General features: G+C 45.2%; 1 pseudogene; it reads right to left on the bottom strand.

Moving 5' to 3' along the window:
• Window positions 1-10,051: 10,051 nt before the first annotated feature.
• Window positions 10,052-10,160, bottom strand: LOC133571260 (5S ribosomal RNA; annotated as a pseudogene).
• Between the last annotated feature and the right edge of the window lie 310 nt (window positions 10,161-10,470).

The following is a 10,470-nucleotide window of genomic DNA, read 5'->3' as shown; positions in this document are numbered from 1 at the left end:
TTATGTACAAACCCTGTTTCCATATGAGTTGGGAAATTGTGTTAGATGTAAATATAAACGGAATACAATGATTTGCAAATCATTTTCAACCCATATTCAGTTGAATGCACTACAAAGACAACATATTTGATGTTCAAACTCATAAACTTTATATATTTCTTTGCAAATAATAATTAACTTAGAATTTCATGGCTGCAACACGTGCCAAAGTAGTTGGGAAAGGGCATGTTCACCACTGTGTTACATGGCCTTTCCTTTTAACAACACTCAGTAAACGTTTGGGAACTGAGGAGACACATTTTTAAGCTTCTCAGGTGGAATTCTTTCCCATTCTTGCTTGATGTACAGCTTAAGTTGTTCAACAGTCCGGGGGTCTCCGTTGTGCTATTTTAGGCTTCATAATGCGCCACACATTTTCAATGGGAGACAGGTCTGGACTACAGGCAGGCCAGTCTAGTACCCGCACTCTTTTACTATGAAGCCATGTTGATGTAACACGTGGCTTGGCATTGTCTTGCTGAAATAAGCAGGGGCGTCCATGGTAATGTTGTTTGGATGGCAACATATGTTGCTCCAAAACCTGTATGTATCTTTCAGCATTAATGGTGCCTTCACAGATGTGTAAGTTACCCATGTCTTGGGCACTAATACACCCCCATACCATCACACATGATGGCTTTTCAACTTTGCGCCTATAACAATCCGGATAGTTATTTTCCTCTTTGGTCCGGAGGACACGACGTCCACAATTTGTCTGACATTAGCTTTAAAATCTATCAATGCATGTTGGCTGTGGTTCTTGTTTTTGTGTGTGTTAAATGTACTGTATACATTTGTTTTAAATGAGCAAGCTAAAAATATACATGGAACCGTTTCATTACGCCTCAGATGTCGATTTATGTGTTGAAAATAATCTCTTTTTGTCGTTAGGTCTTTGCATGTGGGAGTTTGCTGTTTACCATGAACTTTGTATGTATGATTTAGTAGCTCACTAAAACTGCATGGGCAATGTGTATATGGACATGGATAGCGATAACTGCCCCTTAAATGCCCATGAGTCTGCCTAAAATGCTGCAACAACAAATACCTGCTTGCTAGTTCCAAACTGCATTCTTTACACTGCCACAATCATAATCCTGAAATAGAGAATAAAGAGAATTAGCATGTATCACATCAAAAGGATGACAATGGTAGAGATCACAAAACACATAACCTATTACTTACAATCACGAGGCTGCCACAAGGAGCTTGGTAACACTTAACATTAGGAGGCTGCCACATGAAGCTTGAAAACAATGATCTATCTGCAAAAGATGATGGTCTGCCCAGGACTGCCTCGGCTACTTCCATGTAAGCCTTCTCCATTACTCTGAAGTCGCGTTCCACCTCTTCATCTTCCACTCCACCCTGCTTCTCCTCCTCCAAGACTTGGTACCTATTTCTTAGACTGATGGGAAATGTCTTCCAGATGTTTTCCTTCCTCAGCTTTGCCGCGTCATACTTGACTCTGGCGCTTTTCTTCTCATTAGGTTTTCTCTTAAGCCTCAGCCTAATTGTTGTGCAAACCAAATAGTGGTCCCTTCCGATGTCTGCAGACCTGTATGCTCTTGTATAGCCATCTATTGTCTACCGCTTGTCCCTTTTTGGGGTCGCGGGGGGTACTGCATGGAGCCTATCTCAGCTGCATTCGGGCGGGAGGCGGTGTACACCCTGGACAAGTCACCGCCTCATCGCAGGGCCAACACAGATAGACAGACAACATTCACACTCACATCCACACACTAGGGACCATTTAGTGTTGCCAATCAACCTATCCCCAGGTGCATGTTTTTGGAGGTGGGAGGAAGCCGGAGTACCCGGAGAGAACCCACACAGTCACGGGGAGAACATGCAAATTCCACACAGAAAGATCCTGAGCCCGGGATTGAACCCAGGACTGCTCAGGACCTTCGTATTGTGAGGCACATGCACTAACCCCTCTTCCACCGTGCTGCCCGCTCTTGTATATCGTCTACTGAATTCCTGAAACTCTTATTGACAAGTGTATGATCTATCTGATTCTTGGTCTTCCCATCTGGAGATACCCATGTTGCCATGTGTATGTCTTTTTGTGGGAACCGAGTCCCAGTTATGACCAGCTCATTCATGTCACACATTTTGCAGAGTCGTTCTCCATTGTTGTTCCTTCTTCCGAGCCCATGTTTGCCCATGACTCTCTCATAACCCTGTCACAATCAACATGTCGTGTTTGTTCCTCCTGTCAAGTACGTCTTTGCTTGTTCTTCTGCATATTCTGTTGGGGCATAGGTGTGTATGAAAGTCAGTTTGATGTGTTGGGAATGGTACCTGGCTTAAATATTTATTTCGTTGACAGGTGTACAATCAATCAGGGCTCTTGCTGCAGTTTTTGACATTAGTATGCCTACGCCTTGCCTGTGGTTGTCGTCGTCTCTTCCAGAGTAAATGATTGTTTCTCCTTCTGCCAATTCTACTTTTCCTTGTTCTGTCCAGTGTGATTAGCAGATTCTTATAATGTTGATTCCTTTGGTGGTTAGTTATTTTGCTGCCAGTGCTATATTGCCACTTGTGTAAAGTGTTCGAACATTCAAATTTCCAATCTTCATCGTTTTTCTGGGGTGCAGCAGTAGCTTTTTCGGCCTTAGGGCGTCCCGTTGGTTCTGTTGGCTTTGGCCCTTGGGTCATGGTGTCTCTCTCATTTCGAGGACTGGCTACAGCGTTTCCCGCTAGTGAATTTGCTCTGCTGTGGGTTTCTGTAATAAACTCTTTTTTACAGGAGCGGGTTATTGGCCCTAAGTCCAACCCCTAACCTGGAGAACTGGTGGGATCACTCTTGGTCTGGTCTCTACCCTTCGACCTGTTCGGCATGGGAGACCCTGCCAGGAGTATTAGACTCCAGCCAACATAGCTCTTGAGGTCATGGCGGCGCACGAACCATCTCATCACGATAAGGTAGTGATGCGTCGGGTTGGAAAATCACATAGAAAAACTAGGAAAAAGGCAGCTATCAAAGACCAAAACGGATAGCAACCAGATGGGTTGAATATGTAACTGAGCTATATGATGACACAAACTGAGCAAAAATGCAATTTATAGAGTTAACTGATGGACATAATATTATAACAAATGAAGTAATATTTACAATAAAGAAAGGAAAAGCTATTGGTCCAGATGATATACCAACAGAATCATCACTGAAAGCTCTAAATGAACATGATACCGTATTTTCCGGACTATAAGGCACACTTAAAATTCATAATTTTTTTTAAAAATCGAAAGAATAATTCTGGTTGTGCTTACCAACCTCGAAGCTATTTTATTTGGTGCATGAGAATATAGAACATAACACACGGTGCTCAAAAATCTGTCAAAATGTTTTAGTACGACTTTGGTAAGCTAAGAAGCAGCAACGCTTGATGGATTGTCGGAGCATTACGGCTAGCGTAGTCAGAGGTGCTATGATTCAACATACGGGTTTTATTATGGTGTGTGTATAAGGACCGCAAAATGGCACCTGTTAGGAGACATATGGCGTTTTGTTACACAATATTATGCAAAATCAACTTTTCTTACCTTCTGGTACCTGCTGATGTGTATTTGGGATCTGCATAAGTCCTGACAATTTGCGCGCCTCCGCCATTGTAGTCCGGCACCATATCGACACCGCAGTCGATAAGCTTCTTCTTTTTCTCTATCTTCTTATGGGACATTCATTCTCTGCTGTTGCCATTTCTAATATAAAGTAGTGTAAAGTTGTAACTTATATCTCGCCATGGAAGCCCTAAAAACTACCCGTGTAGTGAGTTTACATTATTCACCCACGGACTTTAGTTATTAGAGACGGACGTTTTTTCACGGGACACATTTCGGGCGTTGTTGTTGCACTAGTGAGCCACGGATGAGGAGATGCTGCTCCGTTATTGATTGAAGTAAAGTCTGAATGTCATTAAAACAGTTAGCTCCATCTTTTGACACTTCTTCTACTCCCGTCCTTGCACGCTACACCGCTACAACAAAGATGACGGGGAGAAGACGCTGTCCAAGCCACGTAAATAAGACCGCCCACAGAACATCCTGAAGCGTCGGTCAGAAGACGGCTTGAAGATGATCTGTAAAACATAATCTATGAAACATTTTCACCAAAGAACTGAGATAGGCTCCAGCACCCCCCGCAACCCTGAAAGGAACAAGTGGTAGAAAATGGATGGATGGAACCACCATTACAAGTTATGCAGACCACAAGGAAGGGTTTTAAATTTAGAAAATGTAATGGTTGGACTAAGGGGAGGTGACGGCGACAGACACTAGATGGCAGTATGTACAATGATTTATTATATATATTAACCATATATATAGAAAATGGATGGATGGATATATATATATATAATAATCAAACAATACAAATATAAACTAAGGAAAATGGAGTGTGAACTAGATCCAAAAGTATATGTGGTGTATGGCTATGTGTGTGATTAGCTGTAGTGTGTGTTACCAAGTGTTGTTTTGGGCGAGAGGAGGAACAAGAGGAAGACAGTCCGTTGGGCAGGCAGATGATCCAGGGCAGGAGAGAAGAGGCAAGATCCGTTTCCAAGCGGGAGGTCGTGAATCCAAAAGGGCAGTCCGGGAGGTAAGGGAAACAACAGGGGATCACGGAAGAACACGGGAAGCGCTGCAGGAAGACAACAGGAACATCAGAACACAACGGAAACACGGAAGTCACAGTGGAGGCTCGAGTTCGCGGGATGAAAGCCAGACACGGGATGCTTACAAGGGTAAGAAGACTATACTCCGGCGAGCGACCGAAGGTTGTCCAGGCTTAAGAAGACCGCTTGATCATCACAGGCAGGTGTGCCGATTGCCGGCAAATGATTGCAGCTGACGGCTTCTGCTGGGCGGAGACGCGCGCGGCGCGTCCCTGGCTGAGCGCGGCCGTGGGCGTGTCCCGAGGTGCACTCACTGGAGTGCACAGATGGATGAACGGCGTTGGCAGGAGTCTGAGCCGTAACAGTACCCCCCTCCTTATGGACAGCTCCCAGATGTCCTACAGGTCAAACCACAAAAAGCACAGGAACAAACATCATGGGAGGGCGGAGGGGCGAACTGGTGGTGGGTCGCCGGCCCAAGTGTCCCCGAATCCACCGGGGACGAGTCTGGTGGCGGCGGCGAGTAGAACGCCGCTGAAGATGGCGAGACGGGCGACCAAGGAATGACCACCATCTTGGCCGTCGGGAAGGCGGACGCGAGTGGCACCATGGTGCGTCTCGCCGGAAACGAGAAGGAGACGTAGGAGGCGAAGAGGATGACGTCTGAGGCGTGGAAGCAGCAGACGTCAAAGCCGGAGACGAGGAGGACAGCTGAGGAGCAGGCCGAGGTGCAGAGGTCGGCAGAGCAGGCCAAGGTGCAGAGATCGGCGGAGCAGGCCGAGGTGCAGAGGTCGGCGGAGCAGGCCGAGGTGCAGAGGCCGAGGTGCAGAGGTCGGCGCTGCTGGCCGAGGTGCAGAGGTCGGCGCTGCTGGCCGAGGTGCAGAGGTCAGGGCCAGCCGGGGAGCTGGTGGAGACGGCGCTGCTGGCCGAGGTGCAGAGGTCAGGGCCAGCCTGGGAGCTGGTGGAGACGCGGGGGCCAGCCTGGGAGCTGGTGGAGACACGGGGGCCAGCCTGCGAGCTGGTGGAGACGCGGGGGCCAGCCTGCGAGCTGGTGGAGACGCGGGGGCCAGCCTGGGAGCTGGTGCTAGCTCTGACGCTAGCCGAGGGGCTGGTGCTAGCCGAGGGGCTGGTGCTAGCCCTGACGCTAGCCGAGGGGCTGGTGCTAGCTCTGACGCTAGCCGAGGGGCTGGTGCTAGCTCGGACGCTAGCCGAGGGACTGGTGCTAGTTCGGACGCTAGCCGAGGGACTGGTGCTAGCTCGGACGCTAGCCGAGGTACTGGTGCTAGCTCGGAGGCTAGCCGAGAGTCTGGTGCTAGATCGGAGGCTAGCCGAGAGTCTGGTGCTAGCTCGGACGCTAGCCGAGGGACTGGTGCTAGCTCGGACGCTAGCCGAGGGACTGGTGCTAGCTCGGACGCTAGCCGAGGGACTGGTGCTAGCTCGGACGCTAGCCGAGGGACTGGTGCTAGCTCGGACGCTAGCCGAGGGACTGGTGCTAGCTCGGACGCTAGCCGAGGGACTGGTGGCTGCGGCTGGGAAAAACAGAAGAGAGGTGGAATAATTTGTCTGGCAGTGGGTAGCCTGTCTGGGTGCAGCTGCGCCACCACACCAGCACAGCCACCAGTGCTAAAATGGAAGAGACTAGTACTATCCCCCCCCCTCCGAACGCGGATGCCAGACGCTTCCAGCTGACTGAGGGACAGTCACTAAGGGTGGGAGGTGGGTGGCCAGGCGGCGGGTAAATTCTTCCATCCCTACAGCACTGCTAAACAGTCCAAGATTTTGCTGAGGTGGGCTAGAAAAATTGTCCAGGGTGGATTGAAAAGAAAAAGACATCCTGAGAGGGGCAAAAAGGAAAAAAAACAAAAAAAAAACGAGAAATGTCTTTTTTCTTCTTTTCTTTTTTTTTTTTTTACTGGGGGCGGGGTTTAAGTCACTGGGGGCGGGGCTAAGGAACTGTGCCGTCAGGTCCCTAATCAATTGGCTGGAGTATACTGTAATGGTTGGACTAAGGGGAGGTGACGGCGACAGACACTAGATGGCAGTATGTACAATGATTTATTATATATATTAACCATATATATAGAAAATGGATGGATGGATATATATATATAATAATCAAACAATACAAATATAAGCTAAGGAAAATGGAGTGTGAACTAGATCCAAAAGTATATGTGGTGTATGGCTATGTGTGTGATTAGCTGTAGTGTGTGTTACCAAGTGTTGTTTTGGGCGAGAGGAGGAACAAGAGGAAGACAGTCCGTTGGGCAGGCAGATGATCCAGGGCAGGAGAGAAGAGGCAAGATCCGTTTCCAAGCGGGAGGTCGTGAATCCAAAAGAGCAGTCCGGGAGGTAAGGGAAACAACAGGGGATCACGGAAGAACACGGGAAGCGCTGCAGGAAGACAACAGGAACATCAGAACACAACGGAAACACGGAAGTCACAGTGGAGGCTCGAGTTCGCGGGATGAAAGCCAGACACGGGATGCTTACAAGGGTAAGAAGACTATACTCCGGCGAGCGACCGAAGGTTGTCCAGGCTTAAGAAGACCGCTTGATCATCACAGGCAGGTGTGCCAATTGCCGGCAAATGATTGCAGCTGGCGGCTTCTGCTGGGCGGAGACGCGCGCGGCGCGTCCCTGGCTGAGCGCGGCCGTGGGCGTGTCCCGAGGTGCACTCACTGGAGTGCACAGATGGATGAACGGCGTTGGCAGGAGTCTGAGCCGTAACAGAAAAAAAATCATAATATGACCCCTTTAATGTGCCTTACAATCTGGTGTGCCTTTTGTATAAAATAGACCTGACTAGACCTGCTCATCGGCAGTGCGCCTTATAATCTGGTGTGCCCTATGTTACGGAAAATATGGTACAAAATTATTAACAAGTTATTAACGTTGTGCAACATCATTTACAACAGTGGATGTATACCAGCTGAATTGGGACAATCCTTTTTTGTTCCTTGGCTAAAAAAAACCCACAAGATTGTGCCGATTTCCAAACTATCAGTAATGGTGCCATTACTGAAGGCAGTAGGCCAGTAAGAGTCGTAGTTGTGGGTCATAGTTCATGATAAATATTATAAAGATAATTTTATATATATATATATATATATATATATATATATATATATATCTATATATATATATATATATATAGATATAGATATAACTTGTAAACCCTCCCGATTTTTCCGGGAGACTCTCGAATTTCAGTGCCCCTTCGGAAATCTCCAGGGGCAACCATTCTCCCAAATTTCTGCCGATTTTCACCCAGACAACAATATTAAGGGCGTGCCGTGACGACACTGCCTTTAGCGTCCTCTACAGCCTGTACAAACAGCGTGCCAGCCCAGTCACATGTTGTATTTGGCTTCTGTAGACACACGTAAGTGACTACAAGACATGATTGATCAATAGCCATACAGGTCACACTGAGGGTGGCCGTATAAACAAGTTTAACACTGTTACAAATATGCGCCACACTGTGAACCCACACCAAACAAGAATGACAAACACATTTCGGGAGAACATCCGCACCGTAACACAACATAAACACAACAGAACAAATACCCAGAATCCCATGCAGCCCTAACTCTTCCGGGCTACAATATACACGCCCGCTACCACCAAACCCCGCCCCGCCCCGAGTTAGGGCTGCAAGGTGTTCTCCCACAACATCAGACGCTATTTTTATTTTTTTAACTTTAAACCTATAAACTTTGATATCAACTTTAGATCTATCCGTCAATTATACGTTAATATATTTTATATTTTATGCTATTTTTGTCAAAGAAAATGTTGCCTTTTATATGCAAACACACCAAATATGTAATATTTCCCCCGACAAATATTTAAAAGTGGAATTTTTAATGTGCAATAATTGGAGCCTTCAATAGGTCAATAATTCATAACAACATTATTTTTATTCATTATTATTTTTTGAGCAATGACAGCTTTAAAGGAAAAAAAACACCTTGTGTTATAAGAGTCAACATTGCAACTTTTTCTCGTTACTTTCACCTGTTTGCTCTTTATTTTTTGTTTTTATGTATGAGTATTTTTAAGTCAGGAGTATTTTTCAGGTCCCAGTGCTGACAAACTGTTTCCGGCCAACAGTCCACCTCGAGTCTGACATGATTTGAAGACGTATCGGCCTTTATTCATCCAAGTCTTTCAAGAGAAATGCAAACTAATACTTTTTAAACACATGGGCTCTTGTATGCCTTTTAATTTTGGGTCTTAACTTTTATAAATAAAATAAAGTAATTGACGAGTAAATCATTGTCATATATTTTCTATTGTTAATCAACACAATACATTAGCAAAATCTGGCACATTTGGTCTTGTACTCGGTTTAATGTTGTGTTCAATTAATTATAAATGAAATAAAACAATCAACAACAACTACACTTTAATATTACTAAATTAACACAACACATCAGCTTAGGTAATCCTAATCTTGTGTGATGACTGTATTATGATGATAGTATATATCTGTATCATGAATCAATTTAAGTGGACTTAAACAAGTTGAAAAACTTATTGGGGTGTTACCATTTAGTGGTCAATTGAACAGAATATGTACTGTACTGTGCAATCTACTAGTAAAAGTTTCAATCAATCAATCAATCAATCAATCAATCAATCAATCAATCAATCAATCCCTGCATATTTACTGTCATGATTTTGCTCGTGTTGTGTTATAATTAAATTAAGTAATTAATTCATTCATTTATACAGCACACATTCTCATATTGTGTATTAATTATGATACATTGTTATATTGTTATATTGCTAGAACGTCTGTAGGGCCAAACTGTTACTGCATTCACTTCTTGTAGTTGTGTATCTTCACCTTACTAAACGTGAACAGGTGAATAATACTCTCCCCTCTTCTTATCAGCTGCAGAAAATTAAATATTGTTTGTACGTTCTAGTGTTAAAAAAGTATAAAATGTTTTGAAAAGAAGTTCCTTTCTTGGGAGGTAGCGGAACGTCATCATCATCCGTGATTGGTTAAATGTTGAAATATGCTAATGAGGCCGGAAGTAAACCAGCCGTTCTGTCATTGGCCAAATATTAAATGTGTTGAAGAAAGTTGGACAGAGGCGGATCTGATTGGCTTAGAAAGTTGGAGATGTTGGAATAAGGCACGCTGATTGGTTCATATCACCCCGGTGTTGAACATATTGACGGACTATCAGCGCTCAAAAGTCCGTGACTGGTCAATTTATAATATGACATGTGTTTTTGTAGCCGGGTAAGATGGCAAAAACAGCCCGAAGGTGGATAAATATTAGACATCTTAGGGTAAATTGAACTGAAAGTGAAATAAAAACCATTTATTTTTTGCAAGAAGTAGAAACAGTGCCCTCTGGCGTGAGTGTAAAAGCTTACAGCAACTGGTATTCCCAGGCGGTCTCCCATCCAAGTACTAACCAGGCCCGACCCTGCTTAGCTTCCGAGATCGGACGTGTTCAGGGTAGTATGGCCGTAAGGCGAAAGACGAAGTAAAATTAACCTTTTTAAATATAACTATTACAGACGGGGTGAGAGACATCCATCCATCCATTTCTACCGCTTGTCCCTTACCTCGCCCACGCCTCCTACCACTCCGTCCTGCATGAAGCTGAGGAGCCACGACTCGTCTCGCTCTGATCAGGCAACTTATGATTTAAAGGGGTCATATAAGCTACTGTTTATTTACCAAAATAAGGTGTATGTCTTTGTTTTGAAAATGTAAAAGTTTATTTTTATTTTCGGAATGTTGAAATAGTTGTACCGGGGGTGGGGGGGAGAGGTGGTTACT

The sequence above is a fragment of the Nerophis lumbriciformis genome, linkage group LG28 (assembly GCF_033978685.3).
Source record: "Nerophis lumbriciformis linkage group LG28, RoL_Nlum_v2.1, whole genome shotgun sequence".
Taxonomy (NCBI): domain Eukaryota; kingdom Metazoa; phylum Chordata; class Actinopteri; order Syngnathiformes; family Syngnathidae; genus Nerophis; species Nerophis lumbriciformis.
Note: the sequence above shows the minus strand (reverse complement) of the source record. Positions and strands in the feature narration are given on the sequence as shown.